An 18,845-nucleotide genomic window follows, 5' to 3' on the forward strand; every position below is an offset into this window, starting at 1 on the left:
TTAAGTATAATCACTGTATTTGTGAAACCAACAGTTTTTGTTTCTAGTAATACCTAATCTTTATGATTTCCACCGTGTCTGAATTGATACCAAAAGTTGTATGTTTCACACGAGGGCAAATAGATTTTTTATATCTGGGGTTTTTGAATCACTCGCAGCTTTCGTGATTTATGATTTAAAGTCTGCACTTGCAAATAATAGGTAGGTAGGTATATTATCTTTGCCCTTTTGCGAACAAATAAGTAGATATATAGGTAGGTACCTACTTATTGAGATAGGATAGGTCTCTTGTTTGCAATTTTGTATACTAACCAGGAAAGGTTTACTCTACACTTATACAATGAATCTCTATCATTTCTAACTGGGCAAATAATAAACTGCTAGATGAAATAGGTACCTGTTTCGGAGCTTTCCGAATAACATTACGAAGACATATCATAGGACAATCAGTAGCTAGGTAGCTTGAAAAATGTACTCCACGTTGCTGGTGGCGCCCTCTCTTGGTTCGTGGCAATACTACGTCCCCTGCTCGCACGCTGTGTTGTACGGTGGTCGCGACGACTTGACGCGTCGTGACGCTAGGGTACTTACTTGCTGGGTGTGAACATGCGTAGTCCGAGTGGTGGCCGCTAGATGGTGGTATACACAAATATAAAGTTTAGTTGCTGGCCCGAACCGTTAAAAATATGCCTGATATTATGTTTAAACGGAAAATGTAGCTCGTCAGTAAATGTTATTAAAGTGTAAAATAATATGTTGCCGACAAATATATTAATATATAACAATAATTATGTTTCGTGCATGTACATATTGAATAACGTGCATTGTGCTTTTTGGAAGTTCTCGTCATAGTAACGAAAAATGTATGCGTGCAAGTACTTTAAATGAAATGTGTGTAATTATACTACATAACATAAACTGCCTATATAAGTCCCACTGCTGGGCACAGGCCTCCCCTCAATCAACCTCAATTATACTATTTTTTTTAATTAATAAAATATTTACAAAAATAAATACATTCTAATTTTTTTTTATACGACACGATTCATTTCTAACAAACATTATAGAAGCAAAAATTGAAGGGAAGAGAGGAAGGGGTAGACCTAGGATAACATTTATGAAACAAATAAAGGAGAAGGTGCAGGTCGTGTCGTATCAGGAGGTGAAGGTTTTGGCGGGAAGAAAAGAGGAATGGCGATTACTCCACCGACAAGAGCGCAGCTCTTAAATGGAGGGAGACAATAAAATATTTAATATAAATGAAGTGCGTGAAAATGGGGCATGAACAATTAATTAGGATTTATAAAAACAAAATCAAAACTCATAATCAGAAACATAATAAGTAACTTCGTCACGTTCAACTAAGCGTTTAAGTGTTCTGTTGGACCAGGTTAGATGCCGACCTAGGGTCACCCCCTCTGATATAAATGAAAGTAAGTAAGTAATTATGTATTTTTTATTTGCTTTCCACTTACGTAGCACATTTTAAGCAATAAATGATTATTCTATTCTATGGAATAATATATAAAAATAAATGTTTTTTAAAAGATGAGTATGAATAGGTTAGGTTAGGTAGGCAATAGGTGGATTTAAAATTAGTAGTAATTATAGTTAGTACTTTTTTATAGTTTCCTTTTATATTTAAAGAAATAAATATAAAAATAAATAATGATAAGTAGATATTTATTTGTTCTTACACTTGAAACAGTTGAAGTTGTGATATATGTATGTTATGATTATGTGATATGCATAAAGCGGTTATACAAGACATTGGGATACAAGAGCTATTATTATATTGTGGACGATTTAATTTTAATACACACTTCCTCTCTTCCCTTCAACGTTGCGGTGCCCTCTACAGGGTCCATGTTTCATTTCCTATGCCTATGTAACACCCCATTGTACTACATGGAATGCAATTAATAATTATGGGCCGTCTTCATTGTCTCCTTAACAAGCGAAGTAAATTGTCCCTTAGGAATAAGGTGAAAATTTACACGACTTGCATCCGTCCGATCATGACCTATGCAGGGGTAGTTTTTGCTCATGCGAGTCCCTCTCAAATCCACCGTCTACAGGTAATACAAAATCGTTTCATGCGGAAAGCCACGGGAGCTCCGTGGTTCCTTCGCAATGAAAACCTGCACATTGACTTAGGTCTGTCAACCATTGCCCAATGGCTCAAATTAGCTTCCAAACGTTTTTTCGATTCTGCTCTGCACCACCCAAATCCCCTGGTAGTTGCGGCTTCCGAATACATCCCGCTTAGGGACGGTACTGAAAAGTATCGGGGTCCGAAGGACGTAATATACGATCCCGACGACCCGATTACTCTAGCCATAGAGGCAGCCAATCAGCTCGCGACACCAAACACTTCAGGACCCCGATACCGACCCCGCCGGCGTGGTCGACGATTTCCCTCATTCAGCGCTTATCGCTATCGACCCATTAGGGTTGATTAATTCTTTCAAATATTTTTCCTCTCAGACGACGCCCTGAGCCGAGGTTCGCGCCCAACTGGGCACCCTCGGGCCTGTTGTCTTAAACGTTGTACCGGGTGAGAGCCTTTAGCGCTCCCCATTTGTCCGGCCAAGTAGTTAATGCCATCTGCGGCAAATCTACAATAAGTCACGTCAAAAAAAAAGCAATTAATAATTGAGTATATCAACTGTTCTGTAGAATCGCAACAAAAGATTAATCTCGTTGATGTCTTTTGTATGAAAGTAGCAGCTGGTGTTCTTTTTGGTTTCCTAATTGGCCGTATACTACTATTTGTTGCTTCATCCGAATTGAAGTGATCCGACAGAAAACCAAAGATAACGAAATAGCTCGAAAAGTTAGCAAACTGAACCGACAACCGCTGGAATTCATCTAAAAAGCAATATTGCAATTTGACATTTGTTTGCATTGCACAAAATTTTTATTGTTTTTTACGCGCTCGGTCTGCGATTGTTGAAGTTAAGCAACTTTCGCAAAGGCCGGTCATAGGATGGGTGACCACAAAAAAAAGTTTTGATCTCGAGCTCCTCTGTGCTTTGGAAGGCACGTAAAGCCGTTGGTCCCGGCTGCATTAGCGGTCGTTAATAACCATCAATCCGCACTCGGCCCGCGTGATGGTTTAAGGCCCGATCTCCCTATCCATCCATAGGGAAGGCCCGTGCCCCAGCAGTGGGGACGCTAATGGGCTGATGATGATGATGATTGCTTTTTTAGATGAATTGCTTTGATGTGGCCTTTTTTAGCCCCCAGATCTTTAACGCTTTTAGTTTTGTCAAGTTACAATGCAATTAAGTTCTACCACCCATTTTGATTGTTTTGATGAAATATTTAGATGCATAAAACTAAGTATTCAAAACATAATATATCACCTCTGTTTACGATCAGATATATCTACTTAAACTTATCAACGTTAAAATAACCGAATATAAGGGGTACATGTGATCCTCGGTAGGTACTAATACCAACTACTGATCACATTATGTAACATTGAGATCTCAACCGAGATCATGTTTGTTAATTTGCATTAACTGTGTCGAATCGATTCCTACTGCCAATGGTTTAATGCGGCGAGAACAATAAGACTGTGCAGCAATCGGTTCAGGGCTGTTAATCATATCGAGTGTGATCTCAATATTACTACACCCTGGCCTTGGGAGGGCAGCACATCGTAATCGTAACCTAAGAAAAATATGCATAGAGAAAAAACAAATAAGTACTTAATTATTCAATAGGACATAATGTCACGTAACGTTAGGTACGTATATGCTTTTCGTATCAATTAATTTAATCAGCCTTATCTCTGTTCAAACTTATTAAATATTTAAATTGAAAGTCACTGACCATTAGAGGCAGGTAAGCGAGTGTCGACTATAGTTTGTTTACTCACATTTGCTCAATTTCGAGTGAGTTGTTTGAATTGTAGCAAACATTAATGGCAATACTTTCGGATTTATAGTTGGTGTATTAGATGGTCGATGATGCGAGATGACGCGATGGTGGCGCGGCTCCGGCGAGGGTGGATGTCGATGAAGACGTCACGCCATCATGGCGTCATAAATTAATGACGTCACGTTCCATGCCGCCGCGCGCGTCCCCACAACAAGCGTCACTAATGTTAAAGTTAAAATTATGAAACTATGTATTTGTATGTAGTGTGTCAGGATCGAAGCAAATGGAATTCTATAGTCTCTGCTTACCCCGGTGGGAAATAGGCGTGAGTTTATGTATGTATGTATTTGCGAAGTTCTGCTGATTTCCATCATTCTGCGATATTGATTCATTCGTGTTAGGATCTGTGATGTGTTCGTTACACCTTAAAATATTGAAGAATGTATTATTTTAAAGTTTGGTTTTTTAATTTTCATCAGTTACTGCTGGACCAAATATACTTCCGCACACAAATGGTCAGGTAAGTGATAAACGATTTATGTAGATTTACAGATTTTCTTCTCTTGATAAAGCTGTTTCTTAAACATAACTATGAATTAAATAGCGTTTGTAATTTGTGTTGCACCTATACTTAGAGACAGTTACAAAATGTTTGTTATTTGGTAGGGTCCTCGGTGTCGGGCGCGCGGCGGCGGCGGCTGCGCACTGAGGATTAATGTAGTGAGCGTAATGTGGCTGACACATTACTTCCGCGCACTTTTGTCCGGGAAATAAAAAGCTCGGCCGCGTGCACGGGATTGCCGCCTTCCGTCCTAGGACGATTTGTGTTTGATGTTTTTTACGAAGCCCTAAACTATTGAGATGGAGGAATACCATTCCAAAGATTAATTTTTCGTGTTTGTTGTAAATTTGATGAAATCTATTATAATCCACGTCAAAAAAAGTCTCAGTTTTACATGTTTTTATTATATTTAAATTATTTATCCTGACTTATCCCATTATTATATTAGGATGGGAAATATACATATGATATACAGCAGCAATTATCAAAGGTATGTTATTGACAGGTGTTTTATTGTAGGTCGTATTGTATTCACAAACCTTACACCTCAATGTTCATCTATAGTTTTCAGATTGTCCACAGGAGTATCAGACAGACAGTTGTCTCAGGGCGTCGTCGCTCACATGAGACACTCTTAATTTAGCCATTCCACGTTATTTTTATGCGCGTATTTAATTTATGATTGTAGTTATGTTTCCCGTGCGCTGTGCGCTGGGAGCGTCGGCAGGACGGAAGCTGTGCGCGTGTCGTGCGTTCAGCGCGCAACAAAGCGCACGTTTTTTACGCGCTTTACCGGGACCGCGCGTAATGACTCATTAATTTCCGACAAAGACGTGATTTACTGACGGGACCGTTGTACTGATGTCTCTATTATTTTATAGATGGGGATAGAGGGTAGTATCTTACGGTTTCACTGTTTGAGTAATAGCAGGATTTAAGTTTAGAAATTCCAAAACAAATAAAAGTGTCGGAATGTTGATTAAAGTATGTCGGGGGCGTGCGCCAGCCCCGGGGGTCCGCACCGCGTGGCCGGCGGTGCGGCCGCGCGGGCCCGCTCCGCCGCGACCTCACACTATACTACACTGTTTTTATGGCCACTAATTAACTGATTTCTAATAACACCTATTACTTGCTCAACAAAACGCCTTTAATCCGCGCACTGCACACTATTATGATGTTGCAGACAGAATCTATACAGGGTGTTAATGACGTCCTAACTAAAACTAAGGGGGATGATTCAGACCATGATTCTGAGTTAATATCATGTGGAACTTTCCGTCGCAAAATTCATGATTTTTTAAATTATTTTCCATTCTGTACTTTTGCGACGGAAAATTCCACTTGGTATCGACTCAAAATCATGGCCCAATTCACCCTCAAAGGTTTCGTTACGCTGTCACTAACACCCTGTATATTTGTTTGTAATCTAAGCGAATTGGAAAAGTACCCTCTTATGTGCTACACTACTGTACTAGAATGGTCCTCTGGAATGGTAGTTATAAGTTTTTGAAATAAATAAAAAATAAAATAAAAAATATATTATTTAGTAATAAAATCCAGAAATTGCATTTCTTATCTGCAATGGCTGACATGTTACTATAGCAACATAATATTATACATCAATGGCCCCGATTCCTGTAGACACCTCCTCATTTTATTTTAACTTTTGGGCGGATAAGAAAAATTACTTACATAAAATGAAATTAGATGGTGTGTATTGGAATCAGCGCCAATTGACGTTCTATTACTATCGACGCTACCTGACGTGCCCTAGGGGGTTAAAAAGTCCACGTCGCAGTAATTCATTTAAGAAAGGAATATTGCAATTTGACATTTGCGCATATAAAATTAAGTGCGCAATGCAAACAAATGTCAAATAGCAATATTGCTTTCTTAGATGAATTGCTTCGATGTGGCCATTTTAACCACCCAGATCGTGATCAATATGACTGCAATATGGTTATTGAATTGATGATTGAATCAGCAATAACTTAGTTCAGTAAAATTTATTTTCAAGTTGGATCACTCTGGTTAACAATCATTGGGTAAGTTAGGAGAAACGCTTTTCGAAGGTGTTCCATACCTACTTATGCACCATAGCTTAGATTGGTTACACTACTACGCGGACATATTGTGTATTTATTTATTTATGGAACACTTACACATAAACACATTTATATTTATTTATATTTTGAACGATATATGATAACGGTGACGTGACGTATTGTAGATTTGCCACACACATTTGATGGCATTAACTACTTGGCCGGACAAATGGGGAGCGCTGAGGGCTCTCATCCGGTACAACATTAAAGACAAAAGACCCGAGGGTGCCCAGATAGCCGCGATAGGCGCCGGATGAGCACAATCGTCGACCACGCCGGCGGGGTCGGTATCGGGGAGTGGGACTTGGGAGATGGAGTTACTGCTATGTAAACAGATGTTGTGAACATTAGAAGAGACATACAATATATCGCCAGTTTTCAATATGAAATGATGTATGTATACGTGTGGGTACCAAACCGTATCATCGCTGTAGTAAAAACTGTAATATCAAGTAAAACTGCGATCCGATGCATTAGATGGCGGCATGAATATGTATGTGTAGAAGAGCGGGGAAAAACGGCGCGAGCGCAGCCGCGGACGGGTGGACAGAGAAACGTCTTCTGACATCGGAATGGCTTTTATTTCTGGACTATTGTATCAAATTATAATGAGAGTGAAGACTGAAGGTTATCATGATTTCTGAAAGACTCTTTCAAGGGTGACCAATAGGAGTCACGTGCGGCCACGTGAGCGTCTCCAACATTAGCATAGACTGACAGCTGCCTCCCCCCCCCCAACCCGCGCCCCGCGGTATAATGTCGCCACCTCCGTTCTCGGCGCCTGCGCACACTTCACACTATTTTTACTGTTTTTCTTGGAACTATAGTAGCTAATAACCGACTTTAAAAAAGAAGGAGCTTATCAATTTGTCCCGTATGTACGTAATATTGTTGCAAATGCACCAGGTATATTCGTATATATGTTAGTCTATGTGAGTTTCTAAACACGTGCGCCATATTTCACAGGTGTGTTTGTGCTCGCCACTGTCCTGAGGTCCTCGCATTTCTTAGAGACTACAAATTGTATTGCAATAATTCTCATTTGATTAAGTCCAACTTAGGAAATAGTGCAAGTTTCATTACAATTGGGCAAGGAGTTTTGAAGTTATGATCAAAAAAAATATTATTGTGGAACAATACCAATGAACTCGTTGATGTCTTTTGTGTGAAGGAAGCCGTGTTAGTCGGCGACATGAAGCCGTTAGATGGCATTTAATAGTAGGTATTACATACATATATAAACTCACGCCTATTTCCCACCGGGGTAAGCAGAGACTATAGAATTCCATTTGCTTCGATCCTGACACACTTCTCTTGCTTCCTCCACATTCATCAATCGCTTCATACACGCACGCCGGTTCAGAGTAGATCGTATTGAACCTTTTCTAAGGACATCTCCAATTTGATCATCGTAAGTCCTTCTCGGTCTTCCTCTGCCAGCCCTACCATCAACTTTCGCTTTATATACCGCTTTTGCAATTCTATTATCCTTCATCCGCTCAACGTGTCCAAACCAACCTAACATTCCCTTCTCAATCCTAGTCATTATATCGTCTTTTACACTACATCTCTGTCTTATCACACTGTTTCTCACTCTATCACTCAACTTCACACCGCAGATGCTACGCAAAGACCTCATTTCTACGGCATTGATCCTACTTTCATGCTTCTTCTGCCATACCCAACATTCACTACCGTACTTCAGCGTAGGGACAAGCACTGCATTGTGAACAGCCATCCTCGCATCTTGCGAGATACATTGGCTACTAACAACTGCATGCATTGCCCCATTCACTGAATTACCCACTCTCACTCTCCTTTCTATATCTTCATCACATTTACCTATATAATGTAATAGTAGGTATTGATTGCAATAAATCTTTTTCTTTTTCAGATTTCAGCATTTTCTCATATATGAAATAAAAGCTGGTTAAAGACTTGAAGGGTAAAATATTGAACGTCGCATCGTTGTGAGATGTGCAACGAGCCCCCCAGGCGCCGCTACACACGACGAGCTGTCATACATCGGTTACCTGACGGCAACAGGAACACAGTTATACCTCCAGGCATGATGGCGTGATGGTGTGACGGTTTGTATTCATTTTTTAATTACATACAAAAACTGACTTCCAAAGATACGACAACTTTATAAATAGAGTGATATTGTAAAGCTGCCTAAGAAGTGATGTGTATGGGTGAGGTGTGACGCGGGTGTCTGCTTGCCATGGTAATGTGATGCTGCGCGGATTGATTGCGCACTCAATCATTCGAATGGCAAATATTCTCAAGGTTATAAATAAAACAGTGTGTACATACATGGATTTGCACAGAGAAAAACGCTTTTATTTTCATGTATTGTGTGAAAGAAATGATTTGATATGTAATAGTAGAGCTGGGAAGGTTGTGATATACACAAAGCGCTGCACTCGTGGTAAGAGATGTTGTTTGTGGTGCGGAGACGGGGGGCGGCGGGAGGCGGGGATGTCCGCCGTCGGTGGTGGGTGGTTTATACAGAATCAAAACTAGGACGTATTAGGTTGAAATACGCATTGCATGTTTCATAGTATGCAGTAATGTTATACTTTGTTACTTGAGCATGTTGTAGCGGATATTGTTGGCTGAGGAAAGTTGTTGTGCAGCAAGTCTACACTGAGTGTAATACGTTTAAACAAAACGTGAGTGTTCGTGGTGCAGTAGATATTTTAGGGAGTAGGTTGTATGGCGGTGGCAGCGGTGCGGTGCGCGGGAGCCGATGCGCGATATGCTAATGCCGCGGCTACTCGCGGCGCGGGTGCGCGGGCGCACGCTGTAACTTATGGCTCCAGCGCGCACAATGAACGCCGCGCCGACCGTTTTGTTCAATAACGTTTTATTTTGGCCGCTATTGTCGATTGTTCACTCACTAGTTTATACGGCGGTCCCGCGGCGGCGGCGGCGCGCGCGCAGATGCAAGGCGGCGCATGATATCCTTCCGCGATTAACTGCGCCGCGCCATTGTTGCTGCTTATTGCTATCAGCAATCTTTTTTCTAGCATCGCGATGTTATTGTATTATTTCGAGAAATGTGAGAAAACTATAATATTATGGTTTATGTACCTACCGCAAGTGACCACAATATAGGTACTAGGTGAGTGCACTACTGACTTAATTCAACAAGTTCTGAATTTTAAAACAGGTTCATTAGTAGGTAAATAAGACGCCAGTACCAAGAGAGTAGCTGCAATTATCCTCCCCTTTTCGGTGGAGCTAGAAATGAATGCCACATTCATCACATCAATCATTTGATTGACGACAGAGCAGCAGCCAGCGGTAGCGGTCAGATGTGTAGTCGGGTCGCCGAACGTCGAGTAGTCGGGTCGTCAGGTGGTCGGGTCATCGGGCTGTCGGGTCTACTTCCCGACACAATGCCACGTCGTACATCACACATGTTTCTTTCAACCTCCCAACCTGGTGACAACGATTGTATTTTGGATAATTTACTCGATGCGGAACGGCTTGACAAAAAAGCCTACTGGTTCACAAATGTACCTGTATAAAAAAATATTGAGAAGATTTTAATCTTCTCAATATTTTTTTTCAATACTCATTATTAAAATAGTACATTGTATTAAGTAACTTCAGTATTAGAATACCTACTGATAGTTTATGTAGGTATGTTTATGGAAAATTAAAGTACTTACCTAACTAAGATAAATACCATTCATTGACTTACAAATTGTTTTGAATAGAATTTTCGTATAACAATGAACGTTTCACAAAAAAAACTCCAATTTGTTTTTATAACAATACAATTAACACGATATCTCAGCAGCGAACAGTAGGAGTTGGTCGGCGAACAAATGTCGATGATACATCACGTCTCACAAAAACGGTATTCGGCGTAAAAAGCGCGACATCAGATAATACAAGCCGCGATTAATCTACGGGACCAGGTATAACAACGGGACCGTTTTTTTAGCGTGTCCCGGGTAGTCCCGACCTCTGTTCCGCGAAGTGACCCGGGACGGTACCGTTCCCACTCGCTGCCTTCATAATGGAACTCATATCTCATCGCTACTGACTGCTCCACCAACGTTGTCTCAACGTTGCTTCAAAATGCGCGAGGGTCATGTACACACGTCGCACCAATTCTATCAAAACTCAAGACATATTATTTTATGGAGTCATGATTATGTATTTGTAATGAGGAAAGATATGAATTATGATATACTTTTCCTACTGGGATAGTTGAAGTGTTTGTAGGTGCTTAAGGAAACAGATTGAAAAAAAAAATAACTTGGACCGTATTAGCTATTCGGTTTTTACGATTAGTTGCATTTTGTAATTTATGTTCAGATTAATTCCTCGACTTTGAGTTCCGAGTTACGACACGGTTCATTACGATCGTTTTAAAAGCATAGCTACTCGTAACTGACAGACTTTACAAAAAAATATTTATAATATGATATTCACATTGTACAGTGAATGCAAGCTTTTGAGATGCGTTAGTCGCCTGTTTGCCTGTGTGATTAGAATGTATTAAAATACATTTACTTGCTAGTGACGGGCGGAGGAAGCGTCCCGAACATTTCCACACGGTGCGGTAGGTACCAACGGAGGGTACCTACGCTGGTTGCGTAGTTTGTTCGATTGATTCCACAAACTGGAATAAATATGAGGCTGCCGGCGTCAGCGCATCTACAACACAAATGGGATCAAATATTGATGAGTTCTCGAAATCTCGCCACCGTTACCCTGCGCCCGCGCCGCGCATACGTTCTGCATACCTTGATGGATGTTTGTCGAAATTATTCCGATTGCTATGCGCTTGACCCGCGTTAATGTGCGCTGTCGACATCGTCCGACCCTTGCGTCCGTCACTCTTAAAACATGTCAAGTTTTCACGGCCTGACTCGAACGATATTAAATTTATTTTTTGTAAAGTTTTAAACTCGGTTGTCTTTTTCTGAGCGTCTATTGATACATTGTGTCCTCTCACATAAATCAAGAAGCTGGACGTGTGAAGAATTGGAGAAATATGTTAGTATATCTCACGAGAAGTGTGCACGGGCGCGGGTGTGGAGAATCGGGCAAGGGTTCGGGAGCTGCGCCCGCGCCGCTGTGATTCACGACTGTCGCGACATCAGTGCAGCGCGCAGGTGTGCACTACTTGATGGCTTCCCTAGAATTTGCTGATAGGATCTGTTTGTTAGGAGATAGATAATATATTGTGCAGTAACACGTTCCCAGTGTCTTCGCTTCTATTACACATTTTATTTGTAGTGAATTCTTTGGACTGCAGTTATCAACTTATCAAAATTCTCCCTATTTTATATACCCCGACGAAAGTTTGTTTTTACGTATCAATGTCAAAATTGGCTACATTAGAGAGAGTAATGTTTGCGTTGCACAATAAAATGTAAAGCGTGTTGTATAGTGCAGGTTGTAGCCGGGAGCCGGTGGTGTTTGCCGGCGTCACGTGGCGGGGACGTGGAGGGCCCTCGGCCGCGCGTCGCGCTTTAATTACAATATAACAACCCTCCCCCCCCCGCGCCCCGCGACCCGCCATTGTCCTCTGAAGGGGTGACGCAATTATCTCTTTGACGTTTCCCAGCATTGTCTCCGTGATCTGTCAGCCGACCGCACCGAATATAATTGGGATGATTTTTATTACACAACAAGCGTGATAAACGAAATAAATGAAAGGAGTTGGAGACGTATTCCCGGGTTTGATTATTATAATTTTTAGATCACAATAATGTAGATGGTGTAAAGTAGAATTTGTGTATGTGAAGGTAACTTTAACCTCCTAAGGCCGAGATTTCCAGAAACAATAATCAAACAATGGGGTTCGAATTTTAAAATGACATTCTGTCTTACGACTTTAAACAAGAGTTTAAACATCACGTCTCATTGTTGTCATAACATCAGGGATGTTTTGGTAGACGAGCGGGGCGGATAGGGCACGCGCGCGGCGGCCGCTCGTGGTAATGTATGCGAAATAGTTTAATTTAGCGGCGACATCTCGGGCGGCCCCGGCGGCCCGGCCGGGTGCGCGCTGGCCGGCAAATTAAAAAACCAAGGCGATTGCTCCCGTCACCGATCACCGCCCGGCGATCAACCAGATTATAATGAATAGAGCCGTGCAAAAAGCCAGACTCCAACCCTTTGTTGTATTTTGTTTTAAAATAGGTATTGCAAATTGCATAATGCAGTGTCAGAATAAAGCGATGCTAGGCGTAGCGGCCGCGGCTGCACGGCTCCCCGCGGCGCGGCGCGGTCGCACGCCGCGATCAAAGACGATTGTTTACATTCGCCTTGTTTATTGACAAATCACTCATTAAATCGACACGCGCGGCAGTGATTGATCGACACTCGTCGCCGGCGCTATTCACTCACGGGGAGTGTCAAACTGTTCTCAGCCAAATATTGCGCTAGCGTTGTTGTCCGGAACAATACGGCCCGTGGGCTCGATCCAACGACTCTCTTTTTATAATAATGCGAGTGTTCACGCTCCACTGCGGCTGCGTATCGGTGCGTAATTAACAGCGCTGCATATCGCCTTATAAAGCTCGCGGCGCAGTTGACGTAAGAAGTGGCGACAAAAAGTCGTCTGACAAGCGTCCGCGCTGCACAACAACCCCAGCCGTTGTTGGTAAACTAAGTACTTCTATTCTGGAATAAATTGCACAATATAATGAGGTAGGTTATTGTTGGCTTACATTGTTGCAGGGACACTTCCCTGTCCAACTGCACGTTAAGAATCTACAAACGTAACTGCTCCTAGTGATTAGTTACGACGATTTGTAGTAGTTGTACTTCACAGTTTATTGCAACCATGGGAGAAGACGTGGAAGAGAACAGAAGACTGGCCCACGAAGTGTTTTGCACTAAGTAGTTATAACTCAATGGTAGACTGCAATTTATTATTCGCTGAAAATTAAGACACCCATTCCATTCACTGTCTCGTCTTTCTTTGGGATACTAAAAGGAACGAAAGCTTGATGGAAAGCTACCACTTGCCTCCACTTAAAAAAAAATATGTTCGTCAGAATCAAGTAAAGCCAAAGTAAGGCATAAAAATGCATAAGAGGAATTCTTTTTAATTAACTTAGTGTAGGTTTGCGTTAGATACCATTAGTACCACTTGGTCGGAGAAATGGGGAAAAAATAAGAGGAATATCATGAGGCCCAGACAGCTAGCTTTGATAATAAGTTGGATGTCATGTGTGATGTGGTTGTCATTCATTAAACATTCTAAACACAAGATTGCAGCTCTTTGAACTGGGAACAGATTAGGCTCCAGGTGTAGTGACGCCGGGGGGCTGAGTGGGACTCGGGGAGGCTTCACTGAGTCGCGGCAAACAAACGAGACAATTACGCGATACAGGTGTCAAGTGGTCGCGGATCACCATTGCAAAGCAGCTGTTGAAATAACGAGCGGCGAGCGGGGTGGAGGGGGGGGGGGGCTAGATGGAAGTGAGGGTGCTGATATTAAGTTTACGTTGTCTCGGCCGGGGGCGCTCGAGGGCGCGCGGGGGGCGCGCGGGGGCGCTGATTTAAATGCGACCCGCTGCAGCGTCGGCGAGGGGCGCCACATCGGAAGCTTTTATTTTTATTTGCACCGGTAAAGGCCTCCTTTGCATAGTCAAACAGCAATTTGACATTATTTGGAAAGAAACATTTACATTTAGGAGTTGGGAGCGCAGACTTCAGAGGACGTCTTAACGAGCAGGCAGGGCTGTTGAGCGGTGGAGCGCTCGCGATTGTCATCCCGACACTCTTAATTGTTTGTGTATCAAGTGCCTCCTCACTTATGCAAGAGAGGTGTCTTGAGGGTCTACGTAGCTCTCGATAGTACTGCTGTGTGCTACGGACCTGAGCGTTGGAGTTATGACAGTTTGGGCATGTGGCGTGAGTGCCGTCTGCGTGCTGGGTGGTCGTGAGCGTCGCGCCGCCGCCCGTGAGAACCACGCACTATCTCCTACTATCATCTCGAAGAAAGCCTCACTAAAGTATAATGCAAATGTATTTGATGCACTTTGGTTAGTAGTACCAAACTATATGCTAGAGTCGCCAAGTTCAAGTAGACCACATTATATTATACTTATAATGTATTGAGGAGTACTAGTTACCTAAAAAAGTTAGTCAAACAACTTTTTAAAATAGAACGCATTCCAAAAACAAACATCGGAAGTTGTCAGTATGGCGAAAAGGCGCGAAGAGTCGGGGCGCGGCCGCCCCCGCGGCGTGCTCCAATAGAGAGCGCGCGCGGCGCGGATTGGTCCCCGCACTCGCGCGAAAAAACGGCGCGGAAAACAATGGCAATGGCACTCGACGTGCACTGCCACATACTGGCGGCAGCGGCCGCGGGACGGGGAGGGGGAGGGGGTGACGAGTGAGTGATGTCACCGCGACAGCCTGCGCTTGCGCCTGCGACTACTTGCGGCTCGTGGGTACTACCTAGCTTCCGCACTACTCATGCATTCCCTGTTCATACAGTGGTTACCAGTAACTCACACCTCATAGTACTTTTAATAGAACTTTCTGTAGAGTAGAATTTGGGAATGGGGAATAATTAAATTCCAGCCCATAAAATATTTGTCACTTTCAAATATTTTTACAAAAATATGATTTAATATTAATTGACCACAAAAAAAAAGTTTTCATCTCGAGCTCCTCCGTGCTTCGGAAGGCACGTTAAGCCGTTGGTCCCGGCTGCATTAGGAGTCGTTAATATCCATCAATCCGCGCTGGGCCCGCGTGATGGTTTAAGGCCCGATCGTCCCTATCCATCCACAGGGAAGGCCCGTGCCCCAGCAGTGGGGACGTTAAAGGGCTGGTGATGATGATTAATTGGAAAATATATTATCAGTAACTTTACAGATAATCATGTAATTTGTTACTGGCAATAAATTTATTTTATTCTTATTCTTATAATCATATTAGGACCGCTGTGTCGCGACACTCGTGACGTAACAGTCTTGGCACGCCGCTCTGTGGTCACGGGCACCTACTACACGGCAGCCATCACTTTACAATCATTGTATCTACAGTGACTAAACTACTTACATATACTAAGTGAATGTGAATATCTGTATATCCATCACTATTGGGTCGTGTTCGTGTACTAAGTTCAAGATACATTATGATTACTAAATAAAGACAGATCTAAAAGTAGTGAAAAATATTTAGTTTTTTTTTCTATTTAACTTATTTATTATTTTTAATCAAGGAAAACGTAATAATAAAGTTTCTATGACGTCACAGTGTCCTTTTTATACTAATTCTATAGTACTTTCGTGTTTTGACGTTTAGTAAAAAATAACTGTTTTGACTAGTTGAAACCTAGCCTGTTGCTAGTTTCGGACTCAATTTCCGATTGCAAATCAATTAAAATTGTCTTCTTATACGATGAAATTACACAAAATGTTTGCTTCCATACGAGATACTGGCCAGATTGTGATCCACAGTTCCACAGGCTGAACTTATTCAAAAATAACGAATTATGTGTTACAGAGGTTCAAATTTTAATAAGTATAGATAGAGTTCATACATTTTTAATCTAGAGACGTTATGACAAAAACATTTTGTTTAAACAGTCTTATTTCAGATTGAAAACATATGTTACTTTACTACAAAAAAAAATCTAATAATTGCGGGCATCAATGAGTTAACGATATTTGTAATTAAGGTTATTTGTAATTAAGTAATCAGTATCTAATATTTTCGTTGCGTGTTCTAAGTTGCACATCCCTGGCCTCCTTGTGGAGGTACTAGCAGTTATTGTCTGCGATACGATCATTATTTTAATAGTTTGGGCTCTATCATTAGCAACAACAATTTGTAAGTAAGTACTTATACTTATTTTTATTTCTAGCATAAAATGTCCCACTACAGGGCACAGGCCTCCCCCGCACTACTCCATGCTACCTCCCGGATGATCTCTCTCCACTATCTCAAAGTAGGTATCCAGGTCATCTCTCCAAGGCTTCTTCAAGGCCTCTAGCTCTGCGTCCAAAAGGTGTCCATTCAGTGACGGATTTCTATCTGGAGGTAATTTCTTCGCTTACATAAACAGCAATAGTACGTTATATGCTACCGGGGAAAGACCTCCTCTTAATTACGCAAGCGCGTGAAGGCGCTAGTTCCGCTACGGTGATGTGGTGGTGTGGTGGAGTGCGGCCGCTGTCAGCGCCACGTGCTGCTTGCCTGCCCACGGCCACGCACGGCATTGCTCACGAGCTGTGCAGTGAGGTGATATCTACATTAATTTCACATCACCATGCCCGCCACGCCGCCATCTACTAGTCAAAAAGGAAAACTGTTACATATAAATCATAACACGATCATTATCATGTGTAATAACATGGATGTATTGTGTGTAATGTGAAGCGAGTGGGGCGCGGGGAACCGAATGCAGATTACAAATCGCCGACTAATCGCAGACATACGGATACACTGTGCACTCATTCTGATAGCTAATTATACATCATTTTCTACAATTATGAACTTTATCCTGTAATATAACAACTCGGTAAAAAAGCTTTATTGATTGGATTATCTATGCATAAAATGCGGGGAATAACTTTCCGAGTAAAGTATTTGTGACGTGCGGAATGTCCAACGAGTCTTGTGAACACAGGTAAGTGGGCAAGGATTTGTTCCAACTAAAGTATACTAAGTAGTTTAGAGTGAGTATAAAGAGAGCGGTGTTCGACCCGGCCGGCGGCAGCACGGCACAATAAGCAGGGTACACACGTCGCGGACAGACGCGGCGTAAAAACGCGGCGAGTGACATAAATATTGTATAGACGCGCGCGGAATGCTAATGAGGACGTGCACTTCTTGCTGCGCCCGCGACGCTCAAACTGTAGGACTCTCCATTGTCTAGCCAGTTTGATAGGTACTACCGCTGGGCGCAGGCGTATCCCTTAATGTGGATTTTGTGCTGATTCTGCCGAGTCAGTCCGGTATGTGTTGAGACGACGTGCTATATTTTTCAGGTGATTGATTGGTAATGTGTATAAAGCGTTACAAATTATCAATTTGTTGTATCTCCAGTCGCCAGAGGCCTTTAACGAGAAATCAGAATCATTTATTCAACGTAATTATCATGGATAAACTTTGTTGAAGGTCAATATAACATTTTTGAATCTACGTAATTTCGCAATGTGTTATGGCTGAAGAGAAATGACAAGAAATTGCGATAGCAACATATCTTTTAAATCAATGGTATACTTACATTACAAATTGTTTAAGAACACATTTAATACCAGGAATTTTAATGATTTAGGTAATCATGAATAATATACCTAATAAGATTTTTTAAATAAAGTAAGCTTCACATGAGCTTTAAATTTATATTCTGGAGAATTGTGAGGTTGCAGTTTCAAATGCAGCACAGGAGTAAACCAATTATTTTCGAATTTGTTAGCGAGTTCATGTTTGGATCTGTGATTATATGTATTCAACGGTGAAGGAAAACTTCAGAGGAAATCGAAAAACGTGCTTTCGGGAGTATGTGAGGTGATCTGTTATTGGGCCGGCTTTTCCTTCGGGTTAGAAGATCAGACAGGCAGTCGCTTCTGTCAAAAAATCAGACCTGTTAGTGACCGTCAGAATGGCCGGTTCGGAATCTTCAGGTTAGGTTAGCGGACTCAGTGATCCCGGGTTACCGCTAGGGAAATAGTTATTGAGTTTATGTGATAAGGTCGTAAGGCCAGATGCCTTTTAAAATTCAAAACTAAATCCGTTTAACTATCGTGTCTGTAAATCCCGGCTTTACGAGGATAATTTATCCGTGGGTACAGTTTGAGGGCGAATGGTCGGGCGACGCGGTCGCCGCGTGCGCTGCGTCTCAAGAAATGATGTTTCTAATCAGCTCGCTTTGTTACATCCACTGACATCGCTCCTCTCTGTAGCCACCTTGAACGTCGTCGCTGCTACTATTACACTACACATGATACGACAGGCTTCTGATACTGATACGTATAGTAGGTAAGTACTTACGTTTGATGAAGAAATTATCGCGTTCGGTCGCGCGTTCGAGTCATCCCGGCCTGTGAACAATGGGAAGTATTCCGATTGTCTTCGCTACATTGATGTATAATATGGTTAGCATTGTTTCGCTACTATTATGTTATCAACTTACACGTTAATATACTTTGATTTTGTTTTTTCATTACTTTTCCACGTTGTTACTCTATACGGACAGATAATTCAGCTCAGTAAAAATATAAAAAATCATTTTCTTTTGGTTGTTTGTGTAAATGTCACACTTAATAAATAGAAAAAAATAATTAATAAAA

This window comes from Pectinophora gossypiella, chromosome 5, assembly GCF_024362695.1.
Source record: "Pectinophora gossypiella chromosome 5, ilPecGoss1.1, whole genome shotgun sequence".
Lineage (NCBI taxonomy): Eukaryota > Metazoa > Arthropoda > Insecta > Lepidoptera > Gelechiidae > Pectinophora > Pectinophora gossypiella.